Source organism: Podarcis bocagei (genome assembly GCF_964188305.1).
Source record: "Podarcis bocagei genome assembly, chromosome: 2".
NCBI classification, from domain to species: domain Eukaryota; kingdom Metazoa; phylum Chordata; class Lepidosauria; order Squamata; family Lacertidae; genus Podarcis; species Podarcis bocagei.
The window spans coordinates 65,884,318-65,905,007 of NC_138126.1; the positions used below are offsets into that span (position 1 = coordinate 65,884,318).

The window sequence follows — 20,690 nt, forward strand, 5'->3', positions numbered from 1 at the left end:
GAAACATAGACAGACAGTCTCCAAATTGTTGCAATTACACCATATAAAGAGCACACCATGGTGGAGACAGGAGAGCTGGACTTTGCTTATTGAGAGCTACAGGGCTATAATCTAACCTTACTCAACTATTTCCACTCACAGTGCTTGAGGGGAGAGAGTGTGAAGTCTTAAAACTTTTTTGAAAACTGTCTCTTAGAAAGAGTTTGGTGGCGTTTGTTTCACTTGTTCCAAGAGATGGGTGCCATCTGCATACTGTTAACACCTCACCCCAGGCTTCCAGATTACTTCACTCAGCAGTTTCATGAGTTTCATGTAGATGTTGTGGAAGACAAAACTGAATCCTGATGGACACCATAGTGTACATTGGTACCTCAGGTTACATACGCTTCAGGTTACAGTGGTGCCTCGCAAGACGAAATCAATTCGTTCCGCGAGTTTTTTCGTCTAGCGAATTTTTTGTCTTGCGAAGCACGAAATCCCATAGGAATGCATTGAAATTCAATTAATGTGTTCCTATGGTCAAAAAAAGTCCAAACAAAGCCAAATTTGGTACAACAAGAGTTTATTAAGTGCTCTTTAAAGTCACACATACTGTAAAGAGCATTTCAAAAATTGAAAGAACAATAAATTAAGTTTCTAAACATGACAGAAAAACATTTAAAAATCAACAAAGTGTACAGTACATTTTCTAAGACTCTGGGGGACAACTCAAAGAAGGTTCCTCTTCCACTCTTTGCTTCTTGCTGAAGAACCTGTCCATGGTCTGCTGCTTCATCCGCCTTTTCAGCACCTCCCTGAAAGGCGACATGACCCTCGTATCAAAAGTGTTCGCAAGGTCATGTGCCACGTGCTTGTCAGGGTGGTGCCGCTGTGCAAAAGCCTGCACATCCTTCCACTTCAGGCAAATGTCCCTCAGTTCTTTGGAGGACAGCCGTTCCTCAGTTGCTTCCTCCTCTTCCAGCGAGGCCTGCTTCTGTGCAGCCTCTGCCTGCAGTTCGACCAGCTCCTGGGTGGTCAGCTCGTGGTCGTGCTCCTCCACCAGCTCGCTGATGTCCTCCTCTGTGACCTCCAGGCCCATGGTCCTCCCCAAGGCAACAATGTCCTGCACCACTGTTGACTCTGGTGCATCAGAATCACTTGGTGCCACACAGTCCGGCCACAGGTTGCGCCAAGCGCAATTCAAATTTCTCTGGCTGTGGTGATCATCTTCAAGCAGGTGACGATGTCGAAGTGGTCCTTCCAGAATTCCCGCAGGGTGATGGTGGTGCAGTCAGTCACCTTGAAGCATCGCCTGAAAAGCTCCTTGGTGTAGAGTTTTTTGAAATTGGCGATGACCTGCTGATCCATCGGCTGGAGCAGTGGCGTGGTGTTAGGCGGCAGGAACATGATGCTGATGAAGCTGAACTCCTCCAACAAGTCCTCCTCAGGCCTTTAGGATGAGCAGGAGCATTGTCCATCAGAAGCAAAGCCTTCAGGGGCAGGTCGTTGTCCAGCAGGTACTGTTTGACAGCAGGGCCAAAAGCAAGATTGACCCAGTCCACAAACAGCACATGTGTGACCCAAGCCTTACTGTTGGATCGCCACATGACACTCAGCTGCTTCTTGTCGACCTTGTGTTTCTTGAAGGCCCGTGGGTTCTCCGAGTGGTACACCAGCAGGGGCTTGATCTTCAGGTCGCGCTTGTGTTGGCACAGAAGAGCAGGGTCAGACGGTCCTTCATGGGCTTGTGGCCAGGCAACTTGGCCTCCTCCTGTGTGATGAAAGTCCTTTTGGGCATCCTCTTCCAAAACAGCCCGGTCTCGTCGCAGTTGACGACCTGCTGTGGAACGTAGCCCTCCGTCTTCACAACCTCCAGGAACTCTGCTGCAAAGTCTTCAGCCACAGAAACATCAGAACTGGCAGCCTCTCCATGCCTGACCACGCTGTGGATTCCAGATCTTGTCTTGAACCGGTCAAACCAGCCTCTGCTTGCCTTGAAGACTTCTGGCTCGCCTGAGGTTCCTGGCTGTTCCCGGACGAGGTCTGCGTGCAAGGCCTTGGCCTTCTCACAAATGACGGCCTCAGTCACTGTGTCCCCTGCACGCTGCTTCTCTTCTAACCAGATGAGCAGCAACTTCTCCACCTCCTCCAGAACAGCTGGGCGGTTCTTCACGATCCTGGTGACTCCCTTGGCTGCATCAGTCGCAAGGATCTTCTCCCTCATCTTCAGGATGGTCGATGGATTCCTCCCGTACTCCCTGGCGAGGTCTGTCACACGCATTCCACCGCCATGCTTCCGGATGATTTCCTCCTTCATTTCCAGCGTAACCTTCTCCTTCTTCCCCTCGCCGGCCTCTGCAGCAGCAGTCTTCTTGGGTCCCATGGCAGCACAGCTCCTACCTTCACAAACCAAACAAAAAACAAAAAACAAAAAAAACAACAACACACCAGTGCTTCACATCCAAAAAATTCAAAAGCACCCAGCCACCCACCACACAGAAATTCAAACCCAGAACCAAGTCCTTGAATTCCAAACACCCCAACCCAAAATCCAAAAACCCCCAAAAAAGTTTTAAAAGTTTAACTTACCGAATGGCTGCAAAAGAAGTTTTGGGAAAGCTTCAAAAATCACCAAAGTCTTCAAAAACCTCAACTATTCCCCCAGCCACCCACCACACAGAAATTGCAAACCCCTCCCCAACTGTTCCCCCAGCCACCCACCACACAGAAATTCAAACCCAGAATTCTTTTTTAAAAAAAACAGCAGAATGGCCCAATGGTCACAGAAAATAATAAAAATGCAGAAAAAAAACCACACAAGCTTCCAGATTCTTGCAAACCCCTCCCCAACTGTTCCCCCAGCTACCCACCACACAGAAATTCAAACCCAGATTTTTTTTTTTTAAAAAAAGCAGAGTGGCCCAAAAAATGCAGGGAAAAAAACACACAAGCTTCCAGATTCTTGCAAACCCCTCCCCAACACCAAGTCCTTGAATTCCAAACACCCCAACCCAAAATCCAACCCCCCCAAAAAAAGTTTTAAAAGTTTAACTTACCAAATGGCTGCAAAAGAAGTTTTGGAAAAGCTTCAAAAATCACCAAAGTCTTCAAAAACCTCAAAAAAGGCTACCACACCGCGTGCTATGATTTGCTCCTCGAAGTCAAGTCACAACTGCACCTCTTCAAGCAATGCACCCTGGGTATTAACGGTTTTACGAAAAAGGAAACAAACTTGCAAGACGTTTTCGTCTTGTGAAGCAAGCCCATAGGGAAATTCTTCTTGCGAAGCACCTCAAAAAACGAAAAACCCTTTCGTCTAGCGAGTTTTTCGTCTTGCGAGGCATTCGTCTTGCGGGGCACCACTGTACAGGCTCCGCTAACCCAGAAATAGTGCTTCAGGTTAAGAACTTTGCTTCAGGATGAGAACAGAAATCGTGTTCCGGTGGCGCGGTGGCAGCAGGAGGCCCCATTAGCTAAAGGGATGCTCCGGGTTAAGAACAGTTTCAGGTTAAGAATGGACCTCCGGAACGAATTAAGTACTTAACCCAAGGTACCACTGTATTTTCCAGAGAGTAAGCCCCTTCTGAGTGCAGTAGGCATTTTCTGTGCATGCACACATAACAAAGGCTCTTAAAACTGACTACATTTTTGCAAGCAATTTGGATCCAAAAGCAAGCTTTTCTAAGTGGTTGAAAACCGCCCCTCTGTCTGAGATAGCACCCTTTCTACGTCAATGCCGTAATGTGCACAATCAAAAGTAGGCTGTAGCACATTTCAAGTTAAAATAGCTCTTCATCAGGAGATGGAATCTTGACATCTTGTAAAAGAAGGCTGCAGGTCATATGTTTGATTTTGTTCCCACTCCAAGGACTTTTAAAAGATTTTACTCTCCTGATGAAGAGCAATTTTGCTTCAAAATGCTTTGGAACTCTCTGCCTTTGATTGTCTTCATAAAGACTTGATGTACCCTTGGTAGCTGACCATCGCAGAGGGCTCCAGACTGCATGGCACAGTCTAGCCTCACAAGGTCCTGGAATGAACCCTTCCTTGTATAATTCAGTGACATGCCGGATTTGTGTATAGTTGATATTTAGATGAATCATTTTACAGCTCTTCTGGTACCTAAGGCAAAGTATCAGTCACAGCCAGCTAACAAATGAAACAATCTTCAGGAAAAGGATTCAGTCAAATGTATGCCTGAGCTAGTGGAGCCTAGTGGATAGAAAGTTAGGCCACCACATACACTTCCTTCTTTAAATAGGTTATGGTGCCCAGTAACTGTCTGCCTCTCTCTTAGCCCCAACTGTAGATGAAATAAAATTTATAATTATTTAACATGATGACAAATCTTAAAATTTCTTGAGAGTTTTAATATTTGGAACTTTCTCTTCCAATAGATTTAATGTGAAGGGAAAAAAACCAATGATGACTGGGGTGGTGGGGTGGATTTCATTTCAGGATTGAAAGAAACCAAGGAATAGGAAGGAAAGACTGAGCATCACAACCCAGCTTCACAAAGAGCCTTTGGTCATCTCTAAAATATATATTTGCCAAAGACAGCTCTATACACTTTCTATTTTTCATTAGGAACAAAAAGACTACACAGTGGTCTGATGGGGCCCTCAAGAGCAGCATGAATCCTCAAGTTATTTAATTTCCCTCTATTTTCCAGCTCACCAAGTATACACACTCTGGTTATATTATCCCTAATCAGAATGAAAATGAGGTCACAGCGTTCTAAAATAGTTGCTGCTTTGAAGAACTCTGTAGTCACTTCTACTTTTTGTCTTTAACTTTTCCAAGACTTCATTCTGCCCCCTCAATTGCACTTTTTGCACTTTTTGGTGTGTGTGTGTTTCTTTGTGGCTGATTAGCTCTTTTCCCTGTGTAAAGGTCAGAGGGGGCAGGGTTTCTGTTGAGGCAGGGGATTAGCTGTGGGAGGAGCTTATCAGAGTTTGTAGGGCAGCAGTTGAAGAAGGAGCAAAAAGGGTTTTCTTGTGTGTGTGTGTTTCTTGTGGCTGATTAGCTCTTTTCCCTGTGTAAAGGTCAGAGGGGGCAGGGTTTCTGTTGAGGCAGGGGATTAGCTGTGGGAGGAGCTTATCAGAGTTTGTAGGCCATCTTTTAGAGTTAGGGGAGCTAGTCTCAAACGTTTGTTGGGGGAGACCTAGGTTTTTTTTTTGTTTTTTTTTTTTTGTGGGCGAAGTTATTTGTCCTGTCTTCAAGCTTTTTATGATGGAGGACCTCTGTAGCCACCCCCAACAACACGATCTCAAGATGGAAGGGGAGGGAACAGCTGCAGTCGCCTGCGATTCCTGCGCAATGTTTGCCATCTTGCCAAAGGTTGCAGGCAGCTTCACCTGCAGCAATTGCATGTTGATTGCCCTTTTAAAAGACAAAGTCCAGCAACTGGAGGAACGTGTAGCTACGCTCCAAAGAATTAGAGAGCTGGAGCTCTTCTTGGAAGCAACAGAGCACACCGTCCCCACCAAGGAGGAGACAGGGGACTCCCCTGAGAAGGAGGCTAGTTCATCAACACAGGAGCCAGATATATGGAGAAACGTGACTCAAAGAAGTAGGAGGCCCAGGGTTCACTCTGATTGTTTAGAAATACACAATCGCTTTGAGGTCCTCTCCCCTAGCATGGAAGACGAAGAGCAGACTCCATTTGAGGATCTCTCCCTCATTACAGTCGATCAGGTATATGAAGACGAGCAGCAAAGTCAGTCCTCAGGGAATGTGCAGGCGACCTTGGAACGGACAGCTCACGGAAGAACCCCGACCAAACCCAAGAGGAGGCGTGTAGTGGTGATAGGGGATTCCCTACTGAGGGGAACAGAAGCAGTGATCTGTGGGCCTGACAAGATGTCTCGGGAAGTGTGCTGTCTCCCCGGGGCTAAGATCCAAGATGTAACTGAACGACTGCAAGGAATCATAAAACCCACTGACAAATACCCCTTCCTCTTGGTTCATGTGGGAACCAATGACACTGCAAGCAATAGCCTCCAGAAGATCAAAAGAGACTACGAGGCTCTCGGCAGGAAATTGAAGCAACTAAATGCACAAATTGTCATCTCGTCTGTCCTCCCAGTTGAACGACGTGGCCCAGGGAGAGAGGGGAAAATAGTGGAAGTGAACAGCTGGCTTCGCAAATGGTGTAAACAGGAACGGTTTGGATTCTTAGATCACGGACTGCAGTTTCTTGAAGATGGACTTCTGGCAAGTGATGGGCTGCACCTCACAACGGTTGGGAGGAATGTTTTTGCCAAAAATCTCAGAAACCTCATCAGGAGGGCTTTAAACTGACTAATGTGGGGGAGGGAGACAGTGCTCCTGAAGGTAGGAGTCTTTCAATTAATGAAGATGATCATCCAAATGTCATAGACCAAATGGAGCAAACAGCACGCGGACCTAGTGGTGGGAGGAAAAAATCCTTAAATAAGAGACACGGGGGAATGATTAATGGACTTCAATGTCTGTACACTAATGCGCAAAGCATGGGAAATAAACAAGATGAGCTTGAGCTCTTGGTACAGCAAACTAAATATGACATAATAGGCATCACTGAAACCTGGTGGGATAAGTCCCACGATTGGAATGTAATAATGGGGGGATACAATCTATTTCAGAGAAACAGACCAGACAAGAAAGGAGGAGGAGTGGCGTTATATGTCAGGGATGTGTATACCTGTGAAGAGATCCAAGATTTAGAACCTCAAAGCCAATGTGAGAGCATTTGGGTCAAAATTAAGGGAGAGAAGAATAACAGAGACCTCATTGTGGGAGTTTACTATAGATCCCCAAGCCAAACGGAGGACATAGATGATGCCTTCCTGGAACAGATGGCCAAGCATGCAAAAGGAAGGGAGATAGTAGTAATGGGGGACTTCAATTACGCGGATATTTGTTGGACGTCAAACTCAGCCAAGAGCATAAGGTCAAACAGATTCCTCACTGGCCTTGCAGACAACTTCATTGTCCAGAAAGTGGGAGAAGCAACAAGAGGAACAGCCATTTTAGATCTGGTCCTAACCAATGTTGATGACCTGGTTAGTGGGGTAGAAGTGGAAGGATCATTAGGCGCGAGTGATCATGCTCTTCTGAAGTTTACTATACAGCGGAAAGGAGCAGCCAAGCATACTAGGACTCAATTTCTTGACTTTAAGAAAGCCGACTTCATAAAACTTAGGGAAGTGCTGGGTGAGATCCCATGGACAGTAATACTAAAAGGAAAGGGAGTTCATGATGGCTGGGAGTTTGTTAAGAGGGAGATAGTAAAAGCACAACGTCAGGCAATACCAATGAGACGGAAACATGGAAGGTGCCTAAAGAAGCCAGGGTGGCTATCTAAAGAACTTTTAACTGAATTAAGATTAAAAAAGGATGTGTACAAAAAATGGAAAAGGGGGGAAACCACCAAAGAGGAATTCAAACAAATAGCCAGCACGTGTAGACACAAAGTCAGAAAAGCTAAAGCACAGAATGAACTCAGGCTCGCTAGAGAGGTTAAAAGCAACAAAAAAGGCTTTTATGGGTATGTTCGTAGCAAAAGGAAGAACAAAGAAACAGTGGGGTCACTCAGAGGAGAAGATGGTGAAATGCAAACAGGGGACACAGAAAGGGCTGAACTCCTCAATGCCTTCTTTGCCTCAGTCTTCTCCGATAAAGAAAACAATGCCCGACCTGAAGAATTTGGAGCAAATGATTCAGCAAAGGAAACACAGCCCAGAATAACTAAGGAGACAGTACAAGAATATTTGGCTAGTTTAGATGTATTCAAGTCTCCAGGGCCAGATGAACTGCATCCAAGAGTATTAAAAGAACTGGCAGATGTGATCTCAGAACCACTGGCAGTCATCTTCGAGAAATCCTGGAGAACAGGCGAAGTCCCGGCAGACTGGAGGAGGGCAAATGTTGTCCCTATTTTCAAAAAGGGGAAAAGAGAGGACCCAAATAATTACCGCCCAGTCAGTCTGACATCAATAGCAGGGAAGATTCTGGAGCAGATCATTAAGCAAACAGTCTGTGAGCACCTAGAAAGGAATGCTGTGATCACCAATAGTCAGCATGGATTTCTGAAAAATAAGTCATGTCAGACTAACCTGATCTCATTTTTTGACAGAATTACAAGCCTGGTAGATGAAGGGAACTCAGTGGATATAGCCTACCTTGATTTCAGTAAGGCATTTGACAAGGTGCCCCATGATATTCTTGTAAAGAAGCTGGTAAAATGCGGTCTTGACTCTGCTACCACTCAGTGGATTTGTAACTGGCTGACTGACCGAACCCAAAGGGTGCTCATCAATGGTTCCTCTTCATCCTGGAGAAGAGTGACTAGTGGGGTGCCACAGGGTTCTGTCTTGGGCCCGGTCTTATTTAACATCTTTATCAACGACTTGGATGATGGACTCAAGGGCATCCTGATCAAATTTGCAGATGACACCAAACTGGGAGGGGTGGCTAACACCCCAGAGGACAGGATCACACTTCAAAACGACCTTGACAGATTAGAGAACTGGGCAAAAACAAACAAAATGAATTTTAACAGGGAGAAATGTAAAGTATTGCACTTGGGCAAAAAAAATGAGAGGCACAAATACAAGATGGGTGACACCTGGCTTGAGAGCAGTACATGTGAAAAGGATCTAGGAGTCTTGGTTGACCACAAACTTGACATGAGCCAACAGTGTGACGCGGCAGCTAAAAAAGCCAATGCAATTCTGGGCTGCATCAATAGGAGTATAGCATCTAGATCAAGGGAAGTAATAGTGCCACTGTATTCTGCTCTGGTCAGACCACACCTGGAGTACTGTGTCCAGTTCTGGGCACCACAATTCAAGAAGGACACTGACAAACTGGAACGTGTCCAGAGGAGGGCAACCAAAATGGTCAAAGGCCTGGAAACGATGCCTTATGAGGAACGGCTAAGGGAGCTGGGCATGTTTAGCCTGGAGAAGAGGAGGTTAAGGGGTGATATGATAGCCATGTTCAAATATATAAAAGGATGTCACATAGAGGAGGGAGAAAGGTTGTTTTCTGCTGCTCCAGAGAAGCGGACACGGAGCAATGGATCCAAACTACAAGAAAGAAGATTCCACCTAAACATTAGGAAGAACTTCCTGACAGTAAGAGCTGTTCGACAGTGGAATTTGCTGCCAAGGAGTGTGGTGGAGTCTCCTACTTTGGAGGTCTTTAAGCAGAGGCTTGACAACCATATGTCAGGAGTGCTCTGATGGTGTTTCCTGCTTGGCAGGGGGTTGGACTCGATGGCCCTTGTGGTCTCTTCCAACTCTACGATTCTATGATTCTATGATTCTATGATTCTAAGCGCTAAAACTAATAATCATCACCATCATCCTTGTACCAGAAGGTCCAAGGACAGGTTACCTAATGTGAAGAGACAATTAAAGCAGTTTTAAAAACCCACCCAGGACTCCAAGACCAATAATCCATACAATACACTTTAGGGAGAACACCACAACTAATTCTTCAGTTTTCAGTTGCAGTACTTACCTTGTTTATTGCAGGGTGTAACATTTTCTGCAGATAAACAAATGAAGACCCACGAGTCTAAAGCTATGCAGTCTTTTAATTAGTCATTTGCAATTATTGTTGTTGTTGCTGATATTATTTATTAGTACAACCAATGTACATGATTCTTTATTGCATAAAATAAGTAAAACAGGTCCTGCCTCTTGTAAATTTCCAGTCTAAATTTGGAAGGAGGGCCAGGATTTGAACCGCTGACCTTCAGATCAGCAAGCCCTATACTCTGTGGTTTAACCCACAGCACCACCCGCATCCCACAATAGCAATGGCTATGTATAATCTGTAGATCAGAGAGAAACTAATGTTTATATTCTCTGACCCTTTTTTCTGCTGGTAGAAAGTATAGAAAAAGGGAAGGTAGCCCTAGAAGGTATCTAGAAAGCAATTCATCATCTCAGTCTGGGGTCATCAAATACATTTCCTCTCTCACTTGCCTTCATGATTCAAATTAACTAGGAACTAATGGAAAAATTAATCAGAAGCTATTTCATCCATCTCATTCCTGGAAAGGCAGGTGAACATTAAACATTAAATTTTATGATGAAATTGAGATGCTGTACAAATACAGTTAATTAAAGTTTTAGAACAGCATATTATTTTAATTTATAAAAGGAAGTTCCATTGAATACGTGCTCTAAAGAGTGTAAGAAATGAGAACCCTTGAATTCTCCCTCGCACAGCGTAATGGGATTAATTTCATATCCACCATCTCAAATGCATGGCACATTAATGAAATGATAAATGAGCTGAGAGATGTGTCTCAAGAGCAAAGACTAAATAAAACATTTTTGAGCTGTGGCACTTGGACATCTGAGGAGCAGATACTGCTGTGAATAGCAACCAGGCAGTGTTTTTAATGACTGCGAGAGAGCTTGTTACTGATTGTCTGTTGGTTTTATTTTACATATTATCAAAAGCTTCATAATATCCTTGGATAAGGCCGGGGTTCATCTAGTTCAGTCTTGCCCAAATTGGTGCCCTCCAGATGTTTTGCACTACAATTCCCACCAGCCTCATCCAGCAGAGCCAATGGTCAGGAATAATGGGAGCTGTGGGCCAAATCTGGAGGGCACCAGAATGGGAAGGCTGATCTAGTTCAATGTTCTCCCCAAAGGCTTTTTAGATATCTTTTGGGAAGTTCAGAAAGAAAGAATATAAGAACTGTTCTGCTGGCTCAGCCAAAGGATCTAACTAAACTAGTAATCTGTTTCCAAAAAAGACCAGCCAAATATCCATGGGAAGTTGTTTGTGCTGTATTACTTGGTGAGAGGCTGCTTCCATAACAGAGGTACGGCCAATTGTATAGTAGACAAATAGTCAATTAGCCTAAAGAAACAATGAGAAAATAGGTAGCATGCCTATTTAATAGTGGATGCCCATGAGAATGCAGGCAACTTTAGATTCAAGAATGATTCATTGGCTCATGGTGGACACTGCTTATTCTCATAAATCATATCAGAAGGTGAACCAGGATAACTTACCCACCCATGTGGCAGAGGCTCAAGTTAAGAACTGAGACCTCACCGAAAAAATTGTGAAATGTTCATTCCTGGCCCTAAGGTGTCACACTTCTTCAAGGCAGTTGGCATGGCTAAAATGTCACCATTGTGATACTGATGGAACATGCAACTGCTTCTTCTCGTGAGCCAAACCATTGACTTCAATTACCCAAGGCTATGCCACCTCTTCACTGGATTTCAGTAGAATTGTGGCACTCAGACTTTTGCTGATGGGATCTGGTTTTCTTAATAACTTGAATAATGGCAAGAGTGCTGCTTGCTCTTTGTACAAAAGAGCTTTCCAAAGACGCTCTGCACTAGAATTAGTCATTTGCTTTCTTGACACAGAAGTATTACTTTGACCTTTTGGGAGCTGCACATGGGATTTACATGCACAAATTGTTCTTTTATAAAACTTGTTCATAGTGAATATCAATTCTGGAATGGATATTCCTTGTGGAGGGCTGTGGGGATAAGGTGGCTATTATTTAGGTGCCTGCAGGAAGAAATCTAATCAGCTTGTACCCACCTCCACTGTTTCCCCCAATTCAATACACAGGAAATGTTGATATGTGGATGGAGGATAAAGTAGAATTATTTGAAACCAACCTAAAAGCAAACATGAGATTTCAGTGAACTGAGAGAAGCTATATTTTATTTTGCTTGTTACAGATGGACAAAACAGAACTCAGATTGCTTCATAACTTTTTAATCTATAATCAGTGGGCCAACACAGTTCCATCATTGGAATAATGCTGCAAGTCTGACTCTGAGTGCAGAATACTTTATATCTGTCCAAATATATGAACCTCATCTTAAACACACACACACACACACACACAGAGAGAGAGAGAGAGAGAGAGAGAGAGAGAGAGAGAGAGAGAGAACAAGTTTCTATTTCTATAGCTGTAGAAATCCTATAAAATACTGTTTATATGATTGCTACCATGGATTTGCCTTTTGAAAATGCTGGATCAGTTTAGAATTTGAACGAAGGATTGTTACGTATGCACCAGAATGACTGGCCAATGTTCCTTAAGGGTGAACATAAAATGCTTCTTTATGGGTGCTGATTGTTAAAATGATGTGTACTTAGACTTCCTTAAACATGTTCTGTATGGTTTCAAAAATGAGCAGATCATTTTTGAGAGCTTCCATTAGCTGTTCTTAATGTCTAGGAAACGCTTTGAAAATTATGGTACCATTCGGCCAGTGGGTGCCACTATTTTACTATACTTCAGAAATTTGCAAAGCAGTAAATTGGTTTATAATTTTGCTTATTGTCGCTTTCTTGTCATGTAAATGAGAACAAGAATGACACAAAAACATACATAGGAGCACATGCTTGACATTAACTATAGAAAAGGGGTAAGGGTTGTATTCAGCATACCACTCAATAGATTGTTCTGTCAGTGCAAGCATTTTTCCTTGTCCAGTGGAACTATTTCCCCTCTCCTCCCTTGGTTTATTGTTCTAGGGGTTCTCCTGATCCTCCAGTGCAGTTTTGGGGGGCTATGGGGGCGTGTGAGGAGAGACTGGAGGGGGAAAGCCCCATTGTGCTAACAGGTATCGTTGCACTGGCTTGCACTAGCGCAACAATTTTGTTGAATATAGGCACCAGTACTCGCTCAGTTTTCTGAATGTAATCTGTATTAGAAGGAGTACAGAATCTTGCCACTTTCTTCCTTGCTTCTGTCATGATAAAAGGGGGGGGGGACCCACAACAACAACAAAAATCACCTAAAACCCAACCCTGTGAGTGAATACACAAGCGAATCGTGAACCCCGCTGGAAAAAGTTTTCCGGACATTAGCTTCACATTTTTGCTCCTGCTTTTTATAAATTGTTGTACACTCATTGACCTGAGACTCAACACAGAAGACAGTATAGAATAAGGTTACCATTTTTTTTTCAAAGAATCCAGGGAAACTTGGGGGGGGGGAGGAAGAGGGGGAAAAGTTATTAAATTTTTTTTTTAAAAAAATTAAGAAGTAATATCTTCTCTCCTGTGGTCTCCTCTGTCACATGGCTTTCGTCTGGGCCCTGGCCTGCTCTCTTGGAGCGCTAGCCGCCATGGAGTGGGCCATGTGTCCTTGCCCTTCCAGTGCTCTCTTACCTCTCCTCCTCAGCAGCAGCAGTAGCGGCGCAGGAAGGTCGGGGCTCCCGTCTTTTTTCTCCCTCCTCTTTCTCTCTCTTTCATCTCCTTCTCCTCTCCTCCTTCTCCCTGCATCGGCTCCAGGGTTTTTACTGGCTCCGGAGCACCGCTGGGCAGTCGGCCGGGTGCTCTCTCTCCCGGCTTGATTTGGGTCACAGGGGTGTGTGTGTGTCAGCAGCAGTCTCAGCAGCCCAGAGCCAGCCTGCTAGTGCAGTTGGCTTTGGCTGTCTTCAGGAGCTGCTCACTGCTGTGACGCCCGCCATTTTGCCTCACTGGAAGTCCCCATATGATGTGTCTTGTGCCGCTGAACCAATCACACAACATTCATTCCCTACTAATAAATCTACAACACTTAAAATACAAATCCGGGGACATTAAGTGAAATCCGGGGACATTCCGGGGATGGATTTTTTCCCCAGGGACAGATTTGTAAATCCGGGGACTGTCCCCAGGAAACGGGGATGTCTGGTAACCATAGTATAGAAATGCCACTTGAAGCACACGTGGTCTCACTTTTGGTAAAACAGCTGCAGCCATTTCTAGACAAAAATAGCTTGCCCACTGTGGTCTTGGCACTGGATGCCACAATGTCCTCTTTGTGGGGCTTCCCTTGGGCTGACCCCAGAAACTGCAGCTGGTGCAGAATGCAGCAGCTAGGTTCTTGGTTGGAGCACCCCACCAGCAGTGAAGGAATGATTCTTCCTCGGTGAATGCTCATTGTGAAAGCAGTTTACACCAGCAATTCTCGACAATGGGAAAGAAAACTTTTTTTATATTCTAATATTTGTTTTTTATTGGTTGGCTTATTATTCTTTTTAAAATTATGGCGTGTAAATTGTATCCACCAGAGGCTTTGCATTCAGTATTGTGCGCCCAGTTTTATGGAACTCATCTCCAGTGGAGGTCAGACAGACCCCTTGCTCTTCAGCCTTCAGCACCTAAAGAAGACTTTTTTTGTTTCGTTCCACCAGGCATTTCATTTTTATGGTATTGAGTTTGTGTACACTTAGAGATTAATGTGACTAAACACCATATAGAGTGTGGGTGGTATTTTTTGAATGTGTTTGGAAGGAAAGTAAACATGAAGATTTCTGTTGCCCTATGGCCATTAAGTGAATAACAACAAAGTGTAAAATGTTGCCCATTGTGTCTTGCTAACATACGAAGTGATAAAAAATAGAGTTTGACACCTCGTTTTTCCATTAAGGAAGTGATAACAATCTCTGAGAAAACACCCCCCTTTTTTTCAGCAGCAGGAAGTGGGAAGACGTCCAAAAACAGATATTTTAACCCCTTGAAGAGATGAGGAACAAAAATATACGTCCCATAATAGGCCATATAGCAGTGTTGCTTAGTTGTGGGTCCTTTTACAGGGTACACCATGGGGAGGGTGGAGCTACAGCTTAAAATAATACAGGAGCTTTATGGGTGGGTTTCTGATCTGCTGTGCTCAAAGTAAAGTTCTCTCCCATGGGTGGAATGTTTTTCTGAACACCTTTTATTTATTCATGTATTTGTTTATTATGGAGCCCACCTATTCTCCTCAATAATATGCAAACACTCCTGGGCCCTGGAACCCTTTTTTAATTAGTTTGGAAAGCAGCCGGTGTTCAATGCTTTAATCAATTGCAAACTGCTGAAGTGTGGAACTCCGAGCAGTGTACCATGAGTCAGGGGTCCAGCATGTGGGATAACATTATTGTTCTTCCCGTAATTTGCACTCAGCAAGAAGTGAACAACAGCTAAAATAGCAATAGGCTCCCAATAGAGAGCAGTCGATCCCATCCCAATGGGGTTTTATTCTAAATAGCATCAAGATAATTAAACCTGACAGAGGTGAGAGACATAAATCTGGTTTCTGCTGGGATAGCTTGTTTGCGTTGGTGTTTCTTAACTTGTTTCAAAATGGAGTTGGAATACTATCACCATAGCTAGTATTTTGTTGGCTCCATTGCTGGGCTAACTTCTCGCATTAAAATTCTCCTCAGCGTGGGCTAAAAATGGCAGAATTGACCATTTAAAGGATCTTCAAATTAAAAGCAGGACTGTTGTGGCAAGCAGCCTTTGAAGATAAATGGCCTGGGGCAGCAGATCTTTATTCTCTCCTTGTTCCTGGTGTAGATCTTCACTCACCCCTTCTTTCAGGGTAGGGAGGAGGACACCATTTTGTGGTTTGCCTCAGGTGCCAAAATGTATTTGGGTGGACCTGCTGAAGTGGATAAGCAGCTGGATAGAAGACCATGGAGCCCCACAATGAGATTTCTAAAGGAAGGAATAGGATGTAAGCCCAGCCAATCAATAATAATGAAAAGTGGTAGGTGAACAAAACACGTTCCTAAAATGCTGTACAAAAACACAATGTTGGCAATGATGTGGGAAATTTGTGAACAGTATGTCCTGTAGTTAGCTGTTGCTGTTGGTGTTTGTTAGCAGCTCCACGCAGTGACTCTGAAGATCACGGATCTTGCTCCGGGGGGTGTGTGTGTGTGAAATGGTTTTCAGAGGCATGCTCATTCATAATCCAGAGCAGGCTACAGCTGGGGGGAATGAGAGTATGCATGGTTTGCTCAACCCTTTCTCATACTCTTTTCAGTTCAAAAATTTGTATTCTTGCATGCTTGCTGTGAATACCTGCGTGCTCAGGCTTTCAGAGTGAAAGACCTCTTCAAATGTTCCTGTAATAAAGAGCTGTGGCAGAAACGATACTTACTGTGTGAATGGGTATCACCTGCATGTGAATGGGTATCAAGGCTGCCTTCTGCTCAAGTGAATGGGGAAAAGCTTTGTAGGCAGAAGAGTATCTTTGGCATGTTGGAGCCCCTGAATTGAAAGCAAATACAGTGGTACCTCAGGTTATAGACACTTCAGGTTACAGATGCTTCAGGTTACAGACTCCAGAAATATTACCTCGGGTTAAGAACTTTGCTTCAGGATGAGAACAGAAATTGTGCGGTGGCAGCGGGAGGCCCCATTAGCTAAAGTGGTACCTCAGGTTAAGAACAGTTTCAGGTTAAGAATGGACCTCCAGAACGAATTAAGTTCTTAACCTGAGGTACCACTGTAGCTGGGTTGGCAGCAGCAAAATATGATATCAAGTTTAGGAACAGCTGCAAAAATTTAAATTCCTTTGAACTCAGTACAAGTGAATGCACATCCACATAAAGCAGAGTGTTGATTCACAGCTAACATTGATTCTTCTAGTACAAAAGTTTTGTTACAGAGCCTGCTGATTTGCTGTAGTTATAACCTACTTCAGGAGGACTGGAACTTTGTTCTCAAGATCATATTACACAAAACAGCAATGTGTGATGGAGCACCACTGTGTTTATGAAGTCACATACATTCCCATGGCAGGAGATTGCCTCTGTTCTAGTAGGGCATGGCATGAAAGCTTAAACTACATGTTAAGCAGAGCTATGCGATTCTCCCCCTCTTCCTTTCTGTTTTTAATCCAAAGCATTCTGAAGCGGTCTGCATGTGACTAAAAGAACAGTGAGCGCAGAGTAGCTGCTTAACTCCCTTCTGGTAATTTTTCTCCAAACTGCTTTTTCATGTGCAGGGGGACACAGGAGTCCCCTTATCTACTCTATATCTTAGAAACCAAACATCTGAACCAGGAAAATGAGCAAAGGGGGAGCTTCTAAGATTCAGCGTGCCCTAGACAGCGTCTTTGGGTTTTGTTTTTTTGAAAAACACCCACAATACTCTTTATGTCTCTGATACAGTCAATTTGTTGAAAGGAATACCAATTGGTTGACTCATTGACTAGATTATCCCCTACCTTGCTATTGTGTGCTTTATTCGCCTGTCTTTTAAAAGGTCAGGATTCTTCCCCACCTTTCCCTTCAAAGATTTTCCTTGATGTGCATTTCCACTATTTATTTTTTTTACCTCAGGGTGGCACCACAGCTCCTTTGTTCTGAAACATGCCTTCCTTGAGGCTGTGAGTTATTCACTGTGGTTCAAAGGGCAGCCAAAAAAGCCTGACCAAGTGTAACTAAATCAGACGGGCATGAAGAAAGATGGTGAGCAAAATGTGATATGTGAGTGACTCTCTCACCCTTCCCAACCATTCTCAATAATTAGAGCAAACGCATGGCGGATAATGAATGGAGGGAAAAGTGCGAAGGTGAACTAAAAATGTTCAGAAATTAATTGTGTATTTCACAAGGAAGAAACATGTATCCTTGATTAGTTATACAACTATATATTGTGTAAATATGGTTTGCAACAATGATGAACAATATAGAGTATACCATGACAGAGGGGAAGGGTGGGGTGGGGGTGGAATTACCTGTGTGTTGAATATATTTTCATGCTCTCATGGGAATAATGCAGTGATGGGAAGACTGGTCATTTTCAGTAGCAGTAATAATAATAATTTTTATATGCTTATATTTTAAAGAAAAAGCTCTCATAAGCTACATAAAACATCAAATAAAACAATCCAGAATAAAACATTACTGAAGAAAGTGTTATAGGAAAAAAAGGTGGGTTTGGCTTTTGCTGCCGAATTCCCCAAGGGACTGAGTCCCCAAAGTCCAGATGGATGGATGGAGGCAAGATCTATGGAGCAAGGCAGATCTTTATTTTTCTGTTGCAACAGAGTTCGCTTCCCTCCTTGTAAGGAGTTGGAGAGACCCTGAACAATGGTGCACAAGCCCCCATAAAGACTTTTGAAATTGTCCACCCTGTAGCTCAAGACCACCCACCAAAACATCATACATACATCACAGAAAGAGGCGGAAATTTAAGAGTGTTGCTTCTCTCCTGTCTGCCAGGGTACCTGATAATGCCTTACTTGATTGCATTTTCTGGGTAGCTTGGCCATTCCTTTGAGATAGTAAATATTTTAGTTACTGAATCGCTTACACATATTGATAGTTTGCTCAGCTTATACTTGCCAGACTGCATTTGCAGGAAGGTATAAGCCCCTACAGTCCAATAACAATTGGAAAGCTTTTCCCATTTCCTTCCTCCTTGAAGAGAAATATTTGAGGTCAATTTGGGAGAGTCAAAATGGTTTCAGGATTGCTCTCCTGTAATATTACAGACTTGTGGTTTATATGCTTATGTATGTGTGTTTGCCTTGTTCATTTATGAACATTTATTCTGTATCTGAGACCTTGGGATTCTTATAACAAAAGTAACACATTCAGTATATATCCAAAGCAAAATAAAGGCCTGAAAGAAGAGACATGCTTTTTCCTGGCGCATAAAGACATGTAATGAAGGATCCAGGTGAGTCGCCCCGGGGAGATCATTCCACTAATGGGGAGCCACTGCAGAAAAGACCCATTCTCTGGACCTCTTGCAGAGGAGGCATACGAAGAAGGACCTTCATGATTCAAATTAACTAAAGCTTTATAGGTCAAAACCAGCACTTTGAATTGGGCCTAGAAACTAACTGTCAGCCAGTGAAGTCAGGACAGGATTGGCATTATATGCTCAAACCACCTTGCCCCAACCTAGCCTGGGGAGAAAGAGAGAGAGAGAGAGAGAGAGAGAGAGAGAGAGAGAGAGAGAGAGAGAGAGAGATTGTAAAGACCGCAGCAACTCCCCCTTCTTGACTCTCAAGCCTGACCTGACACTGCACTGAATACCCAGGTGGCCACAGCTGAGTAAGATGTCTCTATCCTTCCTCTCCTACCCAGGTCTCAGTGATACAGATCAGATCAGTCTCCTCATGCACAATCAGATCATGGACAAGGGAGGTTTTAGTCAGAGCCACACCCATATGACTTATATATAAAAAACACCCTAAGGGATTGCTTCTAGAAATTTTTGCAGCATACAAACTATCAAACGCTTGAACTATCGTCAAGCTGAGGCCTACCAAAGGTGCTGTTTGTTTAAACTGGGTGATCCTTTTCTGTCTCATGTTTTCCTGACCTTCGTGAACACTGTTATCTGTGGTTGCACATTTATAGCAACTGATTGTCATGATGTTGTAACATTGCCAGTATATTCTCCTATGATTGCATCTCAAGCAGAGATGTCAGAGAGTTCTAATGCACACAGAGACAACAATAATTATTATAGCCTTTGTGGAGAATATAGAATCATAGAATCATAGAATTGGAATAGACCACGAGGGCCATCGAGTCCAACCCCCTGCCAAGCAGGAAACACCATCAGAGCACTCCTGACATATGGTTGTCAAGCCTCTGCTTAAAGACCTCCAAAGAAGGAGACTCCACCACACTCCTTGGCAGCAAATTCCACTGTCGAACAGCTCTTACTGTCAGGAAGTTCTTCCTAATGTTTAGGTGGAATCTTCTTTCTTGTAGTTTGGATCCATTGCTCCGTGTCCGCTTCTCTGGAGCAGCAGAAAACAACCTTTCTCCCTCCTCTATGTGACATCCTTTTATATATTTGAACATGGCTATCATATCACCCCTTAACCTCCTCTTCTCCAGGCTAAACATGCCCAGCTCCCTTAGCCGTTCCTCATAAGGCATCGTTTCCAGACCTTTGACCATTTTGGTTGCCCTCCTCTGGACACGTTCCAGTTTGTCAGTGTCCTTCTTGAACTGTGGTGCCCAGAACTGGACACAGTACTCCAGGTGAGGTCTGACCAGAGCAGAATACAGTGGCACTATTACTTCCAGGTTGGGTATTTAATATTTGATGCCTTTACTTTGAATTTCTTTGACCTTTTTTTTCCACCAACCAACACAGACAAAGCTACATACAAATCCAGAGAAAATGAGAATTCCCTGTTTTACTTCTTCTGAAACATAATTCTGGAGGAAGCACCTTCTCCTGTTCATCCTGCAGCAAGGCTTAGAGAGGGATGCCACTATATTCAGAAGGTAGGCTTGTGACAGAGAAGATAAGGGCCTTTTCCATGATAGCACTCTAGGGAAAGATGGATTTAGAGGACCTGGCTAGACCAGATCTTTCAGGAAAGCCATTAAAAGTCTCATTTCGTAAGATGTCTGCTGCGTTTTGTTCCATGTCTGTATGTATGTGTGTGCCATTTTAAGATCTGTTTCCCTTGAAGTTTAGTGTTTTAAGTTGAATTGCTTTGCTTTGGCTGAATGATAGTATCATTAAAAAACCCAACCAAAATGCATGCATGAATTAAATCCTCAGATTAGTCTTTGATGTCAACCAACATGGCTTTCTTGACATATATATTACAGGAAAGATGAATTTGAAGAAGTGAATGAAACATGGATGACTGAAAACTGTCTATTGATTTATAAGGTGATCCATAGTGCTGTCCTCCGGAAAAACTACCAGTGGTGCTTCGAAAATGAAAACTGTACTGTCAACAACATCAAAACATGGCAAGATCCTTTGATGCAGAGGTGCCAGGAGTAAGCTGTGTTGTGTTCTCTATGTGGGAGGCTGGTAATACTGATGATCAAATTCCATCTATTTTGAGAGAAAAATGGCTTTCTCCCAAGATTTCTTCCATGTGCTATGCTAGCTGATACAGAAAAGCATAATAAAATGCAACAAATTTGTATTTTAGCAATGAACCAGGTATCTCATTAACAAAA

General features: G+C 43.5%; 2 long non-coding RNA genes across 2 annotated transcripts; one reads left to right on the top strand and one right to left on the bottom strand.

The window, feature by feature from the left end:
* Positions 1–645: 645 nt before the first annotated feature.
* LOC308582425 lies at positions 646–3,341 on the bottom strand. The gene is made up of 3 exons (XR_014005684.1): positions 3,036–3,341; positions 1,889–2,379; positions 646–937 (listed from the first exon to the last, which is right to left on the bottom strand). It is a non-coding gene; the product is annotated as an uncharacterized lncRNA (long non-coding RNA).
* A 13,253-nt stretch (positions 3,342–16,594) lies between these two features.
* LOC308579937 lies at positions 16,595–19,969 on the top strand. The gene is made up of 3 exons (XR_014004651.1): positions 16,595–16,704; positions 17,076–17,222; positions 19,867–19,969. It is a non-coding gene; the product is annotated as an uncharacterized lncRNA (long non-coding RNA).
* Positions 19,970–20,690: the final 721 nt, after the last annotated feature.